The 12,668-nt window shown below is 37.5% G+C and overlaps 1 protein-coding gene and 1 pseudogene across 1 annotated transcript in view; one reads left to right on the top strand and one right to left on the bottom strand.

Annotated features, from left to right (window-relative positions):
* The window catches only part of RWDD3 (RWD domain containing 3), an 85,823-nt gene that overhangs the window by 38,539 nt on the left and 34,616 nt on the right, over positions 1-12,668 (top strand). The window lies entirely within an intron of this gene.
* On the bottom strand, positions 4,612-6,050 carry LOC143649442 (cytochrome c-like; annotated as a pseudogene).

The following is a 12,668-nucleotide window of genomic DNA, read 5'->3' as shown; positions in this document are numbered from 1 at the left end:
ACCACATCATTCTCTGAACTCCAAGTCCAGGAGGCCTGGTTTCTATTTATGGAAATTATGTTATCTTTATCAAAAAGATCATACTCACACTTCATCAGAAAGAAGCCCACTTATCCTTATCTTTGCATTCTATCCTCAAGCCAGTTTTCTATTTGTGATTATATATTCCCCTGGCTATATATTTGGCCTGGAATGGAAGTCTAGAATTCTCAGATTCATTGCAGTTTTCTCTTCTAAAGAGAGACATTAATGATGAGACTCTCGGACAGTAGATATTTATAATGATGGATCCAATCTTAATTTGTTTAACCACTTTTGATGAAAAGAGACATAAAATGGCTTAAAGAGAGAGAGAGAGTAATAGTAGTTCATGGTTTAAATTGCAAACCATTTCTTACTTATGATGAATTAACTTGGTCTTTGGGTTTCCTGCAGCCATCATAAGGGTTTTCGAACAAAAAAGAAGCCATTTGGGCCTCTTTAATCATAGGATGGGGCCATTAGTGTTCATTGCCTCCAGTAATGATGATCTCCTGTTCCAGCAAGATGAATATATAAGGGTCTATATTTGCAGCTCCATTCTTTAGGCACAAAAAATTGGAACCCTGCAATAACAGATTCAACTGGCATAATATCAGGCACATACTGGGCCACAGAGAAAACAAAATGTCCATCTAAGATCTTACAGTCTGACTGTCTTCAATCTTATTAATATGTACTGGATGTTCTAGTTTGCTAGCTGCTGGAATGCAATATACCAGAAACAGAACGGCTTTTAAAAAGGGGAACTTAATCAGATGATAGTTTACAGTTCCAAGGCCAAGAAAATGTCCCAATTAAAACAAGTCTATAGAAATGTCCAACCTAAGGCATCCAGGGAAAGATACCTTGGTTCAAGGCCGATGAAGTTCAGAATTTCTCTCTCAAGTGAGAAGGCACATGGCGAACACAGTCACAGTTTCTCTCTCATCTGGAAGGGCACATGGCGAACATGGCATCATCTGCTAGCTTCTCCCGGCTTCCTGTTTCATGAAGCGACCTGGGAGACATTTTTCTTCTTCATCTCCAAAGGTGGCTGGCTGGTAGACTCTGCTTCTCGTAGCTATGTCCTTCTGCTCTGCTCTCTCTGAATCGCTTTCATACTCCAAAATGTTTCCTCTTTTATTGGACTCCAGAAATTTATCAAGACCCACCTGAAAGGGTGGAGACATGTCATCACCTAATCCAGCTCAACAACCACTCTTGATTAAATCACATCTCCAGGGAGATGATCTGATTACAGTTTCAAACATACAGTATTGAATAGGGATTTTTCTATCTTTATGAAATGGGATTTTGATGAAGACATGGCTTTTCTAGCATACATACATCTTTTCAAACCAGCACACTGGATAATTGCTTGAAACCAGATTCTGGCATCTTTCTTGATTTTCAATCATCTTTCTGAATTCATATAGTCTTTTGAGGTCCTCTTGCCTTTCTCATCCTCTGATAAAAAGTTTTGCAAAGCAAAGTCTTCAGTATAGAATATCTAACCTGCCATCACCTGTTAGTAGGGATTAAACATTCACTGGCTGCTGGGAGGACCTCTGCTGTCTAGCTCGCCGAGCCTCCCAGCCCGGCTCCTGGGACTCACCTCGACTCACAGCACCTGCGTTCCCGGGGAGCCTGGCTTGTCTGCGGTGACTCCAGTCACCGAGGCAGCAGGAGAGAGGCGGCAGATGGCGAAACCACGTGGCTTCTTAAAGCCTCATCATCACACAAGCAATAGCATTAACGTGTTTGGTATTTTACTCATATGTAACACAAGATCCTCTCGGTGCCATCCAGCCGAAGACCAGCAGGGACACACCTGCGACTGGACAGCTGGGGTGATGCGTTGGGACAGCTGGGAAGAAAGGCCGCCCCCGGGAACGTGGGGTGTCTAGTAAGATGGTGTTAGAAGGATTAATTGCAGGATTTGGACTTGTTTAAAGTGATTTCAGAGATGGTTTAAGGAAATGGGGCTTTGTTTAGGATTGGATGCTGTCAGGATTAGATTAATTCTATGATCATCTTAATACATTTTATCTGGAAGGAGGGAAAACTAGATCAAGGTTAAAGCATAATTGGGTAAAACAACAACAACAATATTAACGAGGAGAGGTGGATGTTTGGACATTTTTTGGACATTTTTGTGATTTGGACAACACTGATTTTTTGCCTGTTTTCAGACATAATTATGACGTGGTCTTGTTTTTGTGTTAATCCACAGCCTCAGAGTGGCCTTATCTGAGGTTGATGTTTTACGAAAACTGTTAGTGTTCAACAGGAGACTCCCAAGACTTGGCTGATTGTACCAGGCAAAGCTCCTGAATGTCACGTGATGCTTTTCTCTTTCTCTCAATATATTTTAGAAGAAAAATATCATTAACATTACTTTCTGTTTTTCTCTAGGAGCAGTGTAGCATAGTATACCTTTTGCAAAATGCTAACATGAGCAATGGGAAACCGATGCAAGTGGTTTTTTGGTTGTCTTTTGTGTATGTGCATGATAAAATACACACATATATAATATAAAATTTTCTATTTTGACCATTTTTTAAAATGTGCAATTCAGTGGCATTAATTAGTTTTATAGTGTTGTGCTGCCATCAATGCCTTCCATTATTACATTTTTTTCATCATCCAAAACAGAAACAGAAACCCATTAAGCAATAACTGTCCATCTTCCCTCTCTCAGCCCCTGGGAACTTCTAATCTACTTTCCGTCTCTATAAATTTGCTTATCCTAGATATTTCATGTACGTGGAGTCATACAAATATTTGTCCTTTTGTGTCTGGCTTATTTCGTAGCATAATGTTTTCAAAGTTCATCCATATGTCAGAATTTCATTCCCTTTCCTGCCTGAATGGTATCCCACTAAATGGATATGTCACCTTTTGTTTATCTGTTCATCTGTAGATGGACACTGGGATGCTTCCATCTTTTGGCAATTGTGAATAATGCTTCTATGAATGTTGGTATGTAAGAACCTGTTTGGGTCCCTGCTTTCAACTCTTTGGGATATATACCTACAAGTGGAAGTGCCTGGTCATATAGTATTTCTATGTATAACTTTTTGAAGAACCACCAAATTATCTGTCTAGCCAATGAGTTTTGAGCAGTAGAGTAACATGACTTATTTTAGAATCCCATGTGTAGAGAATGGACCGTGGGGGATGCACTGGAGTGGGAGAGGGTAAAAGGAAGGAGAAAACGTTCATTTTTATTCATTTATTTATTCACCAAATAATTGTTAGATATCTACAAATGGTAGGCACTGCGCTGACATGGAACTGCAGTGGGGAAAGAGACAGCTCCTCCCTCACAGCACCCACAGTTTAGCAAGCACATGAAAAGATTTTCAACATCATTAGCTATTAGGGAAATGCAAATCAAAACCACAGTGATAGATTATTTCACACCCACTAGAATGGGCACTGTTTAAAAAAGTGAAAATTGCAAGTATAGTAATTCTATGTATATACATTTTAATATTTTAAATGTTAGCCCTGGGATTTATTCCCTGAGGTGTCTCTTTCGTGAGTTTGTAACCAGATGGTGATAGGACAGAAATTTTCTTGAGTGTCCTCTTATCAAGAAGGTCTTCCCAAGGTGAATGCAAAATTCAGGATTCTCCCTGTCTTTTCTGCACCTGTATCTTGCCCTGAACTTGTACTAATGATGTTGAAAATCTTTTCATGTGCTTTTTAGCCATTTGTATTTCCTCTTTGGAAAAAATCCTAATCAAGTTTTGTCCATTTATAAACTGTATTGCCTATCTTTTTATTGTCAAGTTGTAGGATTTCTTTACATATTTTGCATATTAAACCCTTGATATATGGTTTCCAAATATTCTCTCCCATTGAGTAGGTTATCTTTTCACTGTCTTGACAAAGTCCTTTGAAGCACGAAAGTTCTTAATTTGGTGGATTTTTTTTCAGATACAGGGAACTTTTATTAGATTGACACAGTTTAGTCCAAAAAGATAAAGCAGACACAGCTACTTTATTTCAGGCCCTGCCTTTAAACAGGCTGATGAGCACTGATTGACACCCACATGAGCCTTGCTGTGTTCTATGAGACAGTGAAGGCGTTTTCCTAGTATTCAAATATCTTCATAAAACCAGTTATATAAATCTAAATGTAAAACTAATCTCCTACAGGGCGGGCAATGTTGGCTCAGTGGCAGAATTCTTGCCTGCCATGTCAGAGACCCGGGTTTGAGTCCCAGAGCCTGCCCATGCCAAAACAAAAACAAAAAAACAACTAATCTCCTATAGGTTATAAATTGGCTTCACCATCTATGTGAAAAGTTGAACGTTACTAATTCAACCTAGCTTCAAGTCCAATTATATCTTTAAAAGGCAAAATAATGATAGCACTTGTGAAACCAGAATTACTATCAAAGTTTAAAAACTTGATCATATTTATTTAATTATAAGTTAGTCTTATTCAGAACTGTCCAACAAAAATATTGCTATCAGTCACTTATGATCTGAATTCTGGTGTATGAGATCAATTTAAATATGATACGGAAAAATGTCACAAGATATCTGTTTTATAATAAATAATGTAGTGGCCAATTATTACTCATTAGTAGCTTTTTTGATATAAGCTATCAAATCTGCCCATTCTGCCTTCTTTTATTTTATTTAATATTTTTATTGACAAATCTTTACATACATACATTCCATACATGGTGTTCAATCCATGACTCACAATATCCTCACATAGTTGTATGTTCATCACCATGATCATTTTTTTTAGAATATTTGCACCACTCCAGAAAAAGAAATTAAAAGAAAAAAGAAAAAAAATCATATATAGCATACCCCTCCCTCTCATTGGCAATTAGTATACCCATCTACCCAATTAATTTTACCCTTTGTCCCCCCTACTATTCATTTATTTTTTTATCCATTTTTTTTTACTCATCTGTCCATATCCTGGATAAAAGGAGCTTCAGATACGAGGTTTTCACAATCACACAGTCATGTTGTAAAAGTGCCATCTTTGTAATAATTGCTTCAAGAATCAAGACTACTTGTCCACTACTCAATAGTTTCAGGTACTTCCTTCCAGCCACTCCAATACACCATAAACTGAAAAAGGATATCTATATAATGCATAAGAATAACCTGCAGGATAACCTCTTGCCTCTGTTTGAAATCTCTCAGCCACTGAAACTTTATTTTGTTTCATTTCTCTTTTCCCCCTTTGGTCAAGAAGGCTTTCTCCATCCCCTGATACTGGGTACCCACTCATACCAGGATTTCTGTCCCATGTTGCCAGGGAGATTTACACCCCTGGGAGTCATGTCCTATGTAGGGAGTAGGGCAGTGAGTTCACCTGCTGAGTTGGCTTGGAGAGAGAGGCCATATCTGAGCAACAAAAGAGATTCTCTGCGGGTGACTCTTAGACATAATTTTAAGTAGATTTAGCCTATCCTTTGCAGGAATAAGTTTCATAGGGCGAATCCCAAGATCAAGGGCTTGGCCTATTGATTTTGTTGTCTCTACTGCTTGAGAGAATATCAGGAATTCCCCAAGTGGGGAAGTTGAATATTTCCTCCTTTCTCCCCAGCCCCCCAGAGGGACTTTGCAAATACTTCTTTATTCATTGCCCAGATTACTCTGGGATATTTTGAGACATCACACTAACCTGGAAAAACCAACAAGATCTCACGTCCTATTCAAGATTCCATGTAATTATGGTATTCAACTAAACTTTGACTGTACTAGTTAAATTATCTGCCTTCTTCTTAGTGTCAGCAAAGATCATTTTTGTTTCAGGGATGTACTTCTTAAAGGATTCTCCAAATACTCCATTAGTGTCTCCTCTCCCAGAGCAATGCCTTTGCTCTTTTGTTAGCATCTGTGTATGAGAATCCAGGGGCCTGACCTGTCTTCCACCCAAACAGACCACGCAGGTTTGGCCCAGTCTTTTGCTTGCCTCCCTTTTCCATAGTGTGGCACTGAGCACACTGCTGAACAAAAATCTTCTTGCCCCTCTCAACATTGCCCATTTTAAATTTGCTCTCTCGTCATGCATGATGCGAATGTCCCCACTCAGCACTGGACATCTTGCTTTCTGGTAGATTAGTTTTTAATAGACCATTTCTATTTAATAGGCTTTTGGGGGGTACATGGTCTGGGAATCAAATCTGAGTCTCCTGCACTGCAGGCAAGCATTCTACCACTGACCCACCTGTATACCCCTCTTTACTAAATAAATTTTTACTTAAATTGTATTTATTTAATAAATTTTAGAGCAGTTTTAAATTTGTAGAAAAATCATGAATATAGTATAGAGATTTACCATATACCCTGTATCCAGTTCCCTTTATAATTAACATCTTATGTTATTAGTATGGTCCATTTATTACAACTCATGACACATTATTTTTATTAACTAAAGTCCATCTTTAGTCTGATTTTCTTAGTTTTTACCTTATGTCCTTTTCTGGTTCCAAGTTCCCATCCAGGATCCCACATACATTTATTCATCATGTCCCCTTAGCCTCCTTTCAGCTGTGCCATTTTCCCCAATTTTCCTTACTTTCGCTGATCTTGGAAGTTTTAATGGGTAATGGTCAGGTATGTTGTTGAATATCTCTCCATTGGGACTTGTCTGATATTTTTCTAAGGGTTAGACTGAGGGTTTGGGGTTTGGGGAGGAAGACCATCATATCAAGGGTACATACTACCAACATGACTTTCCTCTGTTAAAGTTGATCTTAATCACCTAGTGATTACTCTAAGCATACTCTTTTGTTTCATCCTTTCCTTATTTGTACTCTTTGAGTGGAAGTTATGTTCCACCTCCTTAAGGGTGGAGTATCTACACATATTATTTGCAATTCTTCTGCACAAGAGATTTGTTTCTTCTCCCTAGGGTAAATGGAGTTTTAATCCTCCTGTAAAATACTCAATGACTTCATGCCTTGCTCATTAAGACTAAACATTTGGGACAAATATCCTCCAGGAAGTAAGCTATTTGGTTCACAATTTTAATACCTATTAACAGGCTAACAGTAACAGAAGCTGAGAGCAGTAAATAGAGCCTCACAAAATAATATTGAAAGCATCTCATTCATGTATTTCTTTTACTATTCATTAATATTTCCCTAAGCCAAGAAAAAAGTCATTGCATGGAAACTACTTGTAACAGAATGAATAACGTGATCTGAAGTACTGGATTGACATTTTTGTTTGTCATTTTTACTATTCTGATTTCTGAATAGGTAGTACAATTTAGAGAATTTCATATCCTTATAATTAGCACTGGGAACTGAACAGAAACTGCAGAAGAAAACGAACTGGTTACATTGGACAGCTATATTCCATCTCGACTCTACCATTTATTAGTTGTGTGACCTAAAATTTCTTAAACTTTGTAAGTCTCCATTTTCTCATCCACATATTAAGAATAATAATGCTTGCATAAAAACTTTTTGAGGATTAAATACAATATACATCTTAATGCACTATAAGCTATAAAGTTGTACTAGTTGTTCAAGTTACTAATTTCTGGGGCTGACACTCAACAGAGTACACTGCTGGGATAGTAAGTATTTAAGCCTAATAGTCATTACCTGGATTAGGGACCAGTGACATGAAGTTGTTAAATATTTTGAATATCACTGTTGCTAATTGCTATGTGCTATATAGACAGTCAAGTTTCTCCTGGCCCTCCGGGTCATATAAATGCCATTGGAAATAGTACTGTATCTGAGTATCACTGCATGTCTTGATGGTAGGGGATCTAGGGATGGTGTGCCAAGGGTTCATTCTGGTGGATTTTGGGAAGCAGTCTTTCCTTTTGCAAAAGGGGTCCTGCCATCCCTGAGTCAGCAAGCAATAATGCAGACCTTCACAGGGTAAGCATAGACAGGCAGACATTCCTGTGTTCACACTTTTGGCTCTATGAACTCCCATCTATTGGATAAAACATTTAACTCTGTAGACAATATTTAATATTCAGTAAAGATCGTTTGTTTCTTTCTTTTGTTAAAATGTTATCCAAAGTAATGGACACATGAGAGAATTCTGCTGCTGGATAATTTCGTGAGTATAAGCAAGTTAAACATCATTACAAAGCTATCAAAAGTTTCAAGCGATATTTGTTACTGAAATGGCTAATTTCAGTAATTGAAGTTACTGTATTTGTAATTACAGTAAATTGCTGCTCCAGAGAATTATATGTCACCACTAAATTAAAAAAATATATTGAGTGGCATCTCCACAGACACCCAATAACTTGAAGACAGTTTATTTAAGCAATTTTATTTTTGTTGGAAAGAATGCTTAGAGCTTTTGGAAGAAAATATAATTATCTCACAATTGCATTCCATGGTTTCTTTTTGCAAGCTGATATTTTGGTGAAAGAGTTTAGTTTCTTTATTTGTAAAATTATATCGATTGTTTGAGATTGAGCACACAAATATTTTTATAATTGCAAATCTCTTATTAATGTTTTTTTAAGTTAAGCATTTTATAAAAAAAGGAAAGTAACCACATATTCTATTTTGGTATTAAAATTTGAAATCAATAAACCAAAAGGAAAAACAAGCACATTTTAACCTTCTTCTCATTGTATAACTTTGATGCTCTGACTTGAATTATAAGGATATATGCTTTTTATTCTGAGATGAGAATGGAAACTCAATGCACCTTTCCAGAACTTGGTGAATTTCCTTCCCTGAGTCACAAGTCTTGTAGTATGAAAACTGATTGTGATAGTTCTTGCAGAACAATGTTTATGAAATCAATTTATTCTATTATTTTATCAATTGGTGTTTCATAGTTATCATTTTTCTTTCTGTTTAGTGAAACTTTCTTTTCTTCACTTAATTTTGTATTCTATTAAGGAAAAAGTATGTATTCTCAAAGAAACTGGGAGTGGAATCATGAAATCCACTGCATTTACTTAGACTTAGAGGTCCATGCAACATTTGGAAGGGCTTGAACTATACATAGGATTGGAGGATTTTAATGTCCGAAAGGTTCTTAGAAATCATCCTTTAATTTGCTTCTTTTTACAGTCAAGGAAGTTGAGTTTCATTAAAGTTAAGCAGCATAGGCTGCTCAGAGGAAAACTGGATTAGAACTTAGTGTCCTTGGTGCAGTATTTTACTGCTTCTCACCTAGTGCTGAGTAGGCCATAGTTTAAGCCCAAACAATTAGGCCGTTCCAGGGCCACCCATTGTAACATCACTCACCCAAGCCTTTAATAAAGTGAGCCAGCAGGGCTCACAAACAAAGTGAGCCAGCCAAACACTGGCTGTGTTACTAGTGTGTTAGAAATAATAATTTAGTATTACTAGTACAATGTATTAAATTGTGAATGAGTTCAGAGTATGCTTTTGCTTACAATTGATAAAATCATGACTAGAACTAGCCTAGACCAAAAAAAAAAAAAAAAAAGAGGATAGCTTGATGTTAGGATTCCGGGCTAGCTCACATAACTGAAGGAATTGCTGCATGCACTACCACCTTCTAATCAAGAATGAAGCTGACTTTGAGAACAACCCGGACAGGAACTGAATGCTGCTGGGACTCTTACTGCCTCTCCATTGCTCCCCATCTCTCACAGCATGTGCTTTTTATTTTCTAAATTTAATAATGAATGAAAAATATTATTCATTTTTGTAGTTAACAGGCACTCAATGTTTTATTAATGAATTCATGGTCAACCATCACCTTGGAACAGAAAAAAACTTTCTTGTATTTTTAATACAGAAACAAAAAAATTCTTCTGAAAATTGCTTCAGATATAAAAATACTATTTTAAAAAGAGTAGTTTGGGTTTTCTTAAAAGCTAGACCAACTCTTTCAAAAAGAAACAAAAAACTATCTGTGCCTTTTCAGAGTTCAAATCAAATTATTATATAAACTAAAGAGCATCACCCTTTTTCCCCAAACCCTATTGGACTAAAATTAAGCATATACTTTATAAACATGATACTTGGTTTCATTTTTCTTTTACACTAGCGTTCAGCTGTTTAATCATGTTATGTGACACATCAAAATGACAAGATGCATTAATATGTATTACTTCTGTAAGGAAACTTTATTTAAAAATAAAACCCCACACAAATCCAGGTAATAATTACTGGTTTTAATGTTGATAAATTTTAAAAACTAGTATATAATTATTTTAAAATTAGTGAAGTCATAAACATGGACAAGTTATTTCTCCTCCAGTGTTAGCTTTATTCAGGTCCTCCTTAGAATCATACCTTGTGTGACCGATGTTCACTTTCCGCTTTGCCGACATTGTCACAGCACCTTCTTTTTTTTTTTTTTTAACATTTATTATTGTGAAATATAGCATATATACAAAAAAACCTGATAAATTTCAAAGTAAATTTTTAACAAGCAAACTTCAAAGTATGGTATGTGTTCTAGCTTGCTAGCTGCTAGAATGCAATATACCAGAAATGGAATGGCTTTTAAAAAGGGGTATTTAATAAGTTACAAGTTTAAAGTTCTAAAGCCAAGAAAATGTCCCAGTTATGGCAAGTCTATAGAATTGTCCAAATTAAGGCATCCAGGGAAAGATACCTTGGTTCAAGAAGGCCGATGACGTTCAACATTTCTCTCTCAGCTGGAATGGCACACGGCGAACATGGCGGCATCTGGTGGTTTTCTCATGGCTCTACAAAAGAGACTGTCTCCAAAATGTTTCCTCTTTTAAAGGATTCCACTAAGCAACTCCACCTTCAGCGGGTGGAGACACACCTCCATGGAAATCATCTAATGAAAAGTTACCACCCACAATTGGGTGGGTCACATATCCATGGGAACAATCAAAATGCTCCCACCCAGCAATATTGAATGAAGATTACAGGACATGGCTTTCCTGGGGTCCACCACAGATTCAGACTGGCACAGTATGGGTTATAGTTCCACCATTTCATGTATTTCCTTCTAGCTGCTCTGAGACACTGGAAACTAAAAAGAAATAACAATATAATGATTCAGTAGTCATAGTCATTTGTTAAATCCTGTTTCCTCTGTTAAAACTCCTTCTCCTTTGATCCTTCTCCCATTTGGGGGGGCTATTTGTGCAATGACCATTCTAACTTCTTCATGGTGAAAAGGGGGTTGACATTGTGGGGTAGGAGATGCAACTGGTTGATGCTTTTGGAGAGATTGGTAACTCTGGGCTTTAGGGTTAACTGGCCTAGAAACCATCAGAAAGGTATAGGTTTCTGAAAAATAAACTTAGTGAATGAAACTTTATAGAGTCTCAGAGCCCTGGGTGTTCTTTAGGGTTTACTGGAATATTGCTGGATGGGACTTGGCATACTATGGCAATTAATAATATCTAGTTGAAGCTTGCATAAGAGTAACCTCCAGAATAGCCTCTCGATTCTATTTGAAATCTCTTAGCCACTGATACCTTATTTTGTTGTATTTCTTTTCCCCCTTCTGGTCAAGTAGGCATTGTTGATCCCATGGTGCCAGGGCCAGGCTCATCTCTGGACATCATGTCCCACGCAGCGGGGAGGTAATGATTTTGCTTGCAGATTTGTGCTTAGGGAGAGAGAAGCCACATCTGAGCAGCAAAAGAGATTCTCTGGAAATAACTCTTAGGCATAATATAGGTAGGCTTAAATTCTCTGTTACAGATCTAAGTTTCCTAAGAGCAAGCCTCAAGAACAAAGGCTTGGCATATTAACTTGAGGGTCCCTAATGTTTGAGACAATAGCAGGGATCTCCCAGGTGGGAAAGTTTAATAGTTCCATACGTTTTCTCCAGTCCCTCAGGGATTTTGCCAATACTTTTTAATTATCTGTCCAACATGTATCTAGATATCACATTAAGCTATGCAGAATTACAAACCTTGTTCCCAATTGTAGGTTCCATGTGTTTAGGTCGTTCAACTTAACTGGCCAGGAGAATGTTAGATTGTGTGCTACAGGAAATTTAGGGTTTGGACAAAATAAACTTCTCTTCCTTTGGTTTCATAATGTAGATGAAGCTCTGAAATACAGACAATATCATCCTTTATCCTGCTGTGATTTACCTTAGCCTCAACCAGATCAACTTCATTGTTACTTCTTATTGAAATCTGTTCTCTTTTTTGGCTTCTTTAACAGTAGCCGACTTTCAGAGCTGCAGAACTCCAACTCTGAGTCTTAAGTGTCACACAGTATGTTAGTTTGCAAGCTGCTGAAATGTGATATACCAGAACTAGAATGGCTTTTTAAAGCGGGAATTTATTAAGTTGCAAGTTTACAGTTCTAAGCCTATAAATTTTTTCAAAAGGCATCCAGGGAAAGATTCTTTAATTCAAGAAAAGCCAATGGGTCTGGAACAGCTCTGTCAGCTGGGAAGTCACGTGGCCGGCATCTGCTGGTCCCTTGCTCCTGGGCTCCATTGCTTTCAGGCTCTGTTCCCGTGGGGGCTCCTCACTTTGCTTCTCAGGGGCTGGCTTTCCTCTCTTGGCTTCTCTTGACACTCTCTAGGTTCTGGCTTGCTTAACATCTCACGGCAACATCTGCTGGACTCCAAGCATCTCCAAACATCTGTGTCTCTCTTCTCCAAGTGTTGACATCTATGTCAGCTCTGCCCTGAAGTTTCTGTCAGGTCTGTTGTTTCTAACTCTCCAAAATGCTTCCTCTTTTAAAGGTTCC

This window comes from Tamandua tetradactyla, chromosome 11 (assembly GCF_023851605.1).
Source record: "Tamandua tetradactyla isolate mTamTet1 chromosome 11, mTamTet1.pri, whole genome shotgun sequence".
NCBI classification, from domain to species: domain Eukaryota; kingdom Metazoa; phylum Chordata; class Mammalia; order Pilosa; family Myrmecophagidae; genus Tamandua; species Tamandua tetradactyla.
The sequence above is the reverse complement of the archived record's forward strand: the minus strand, read 5'-3'. Positions and strand labels throughout refer to the sequence as shown.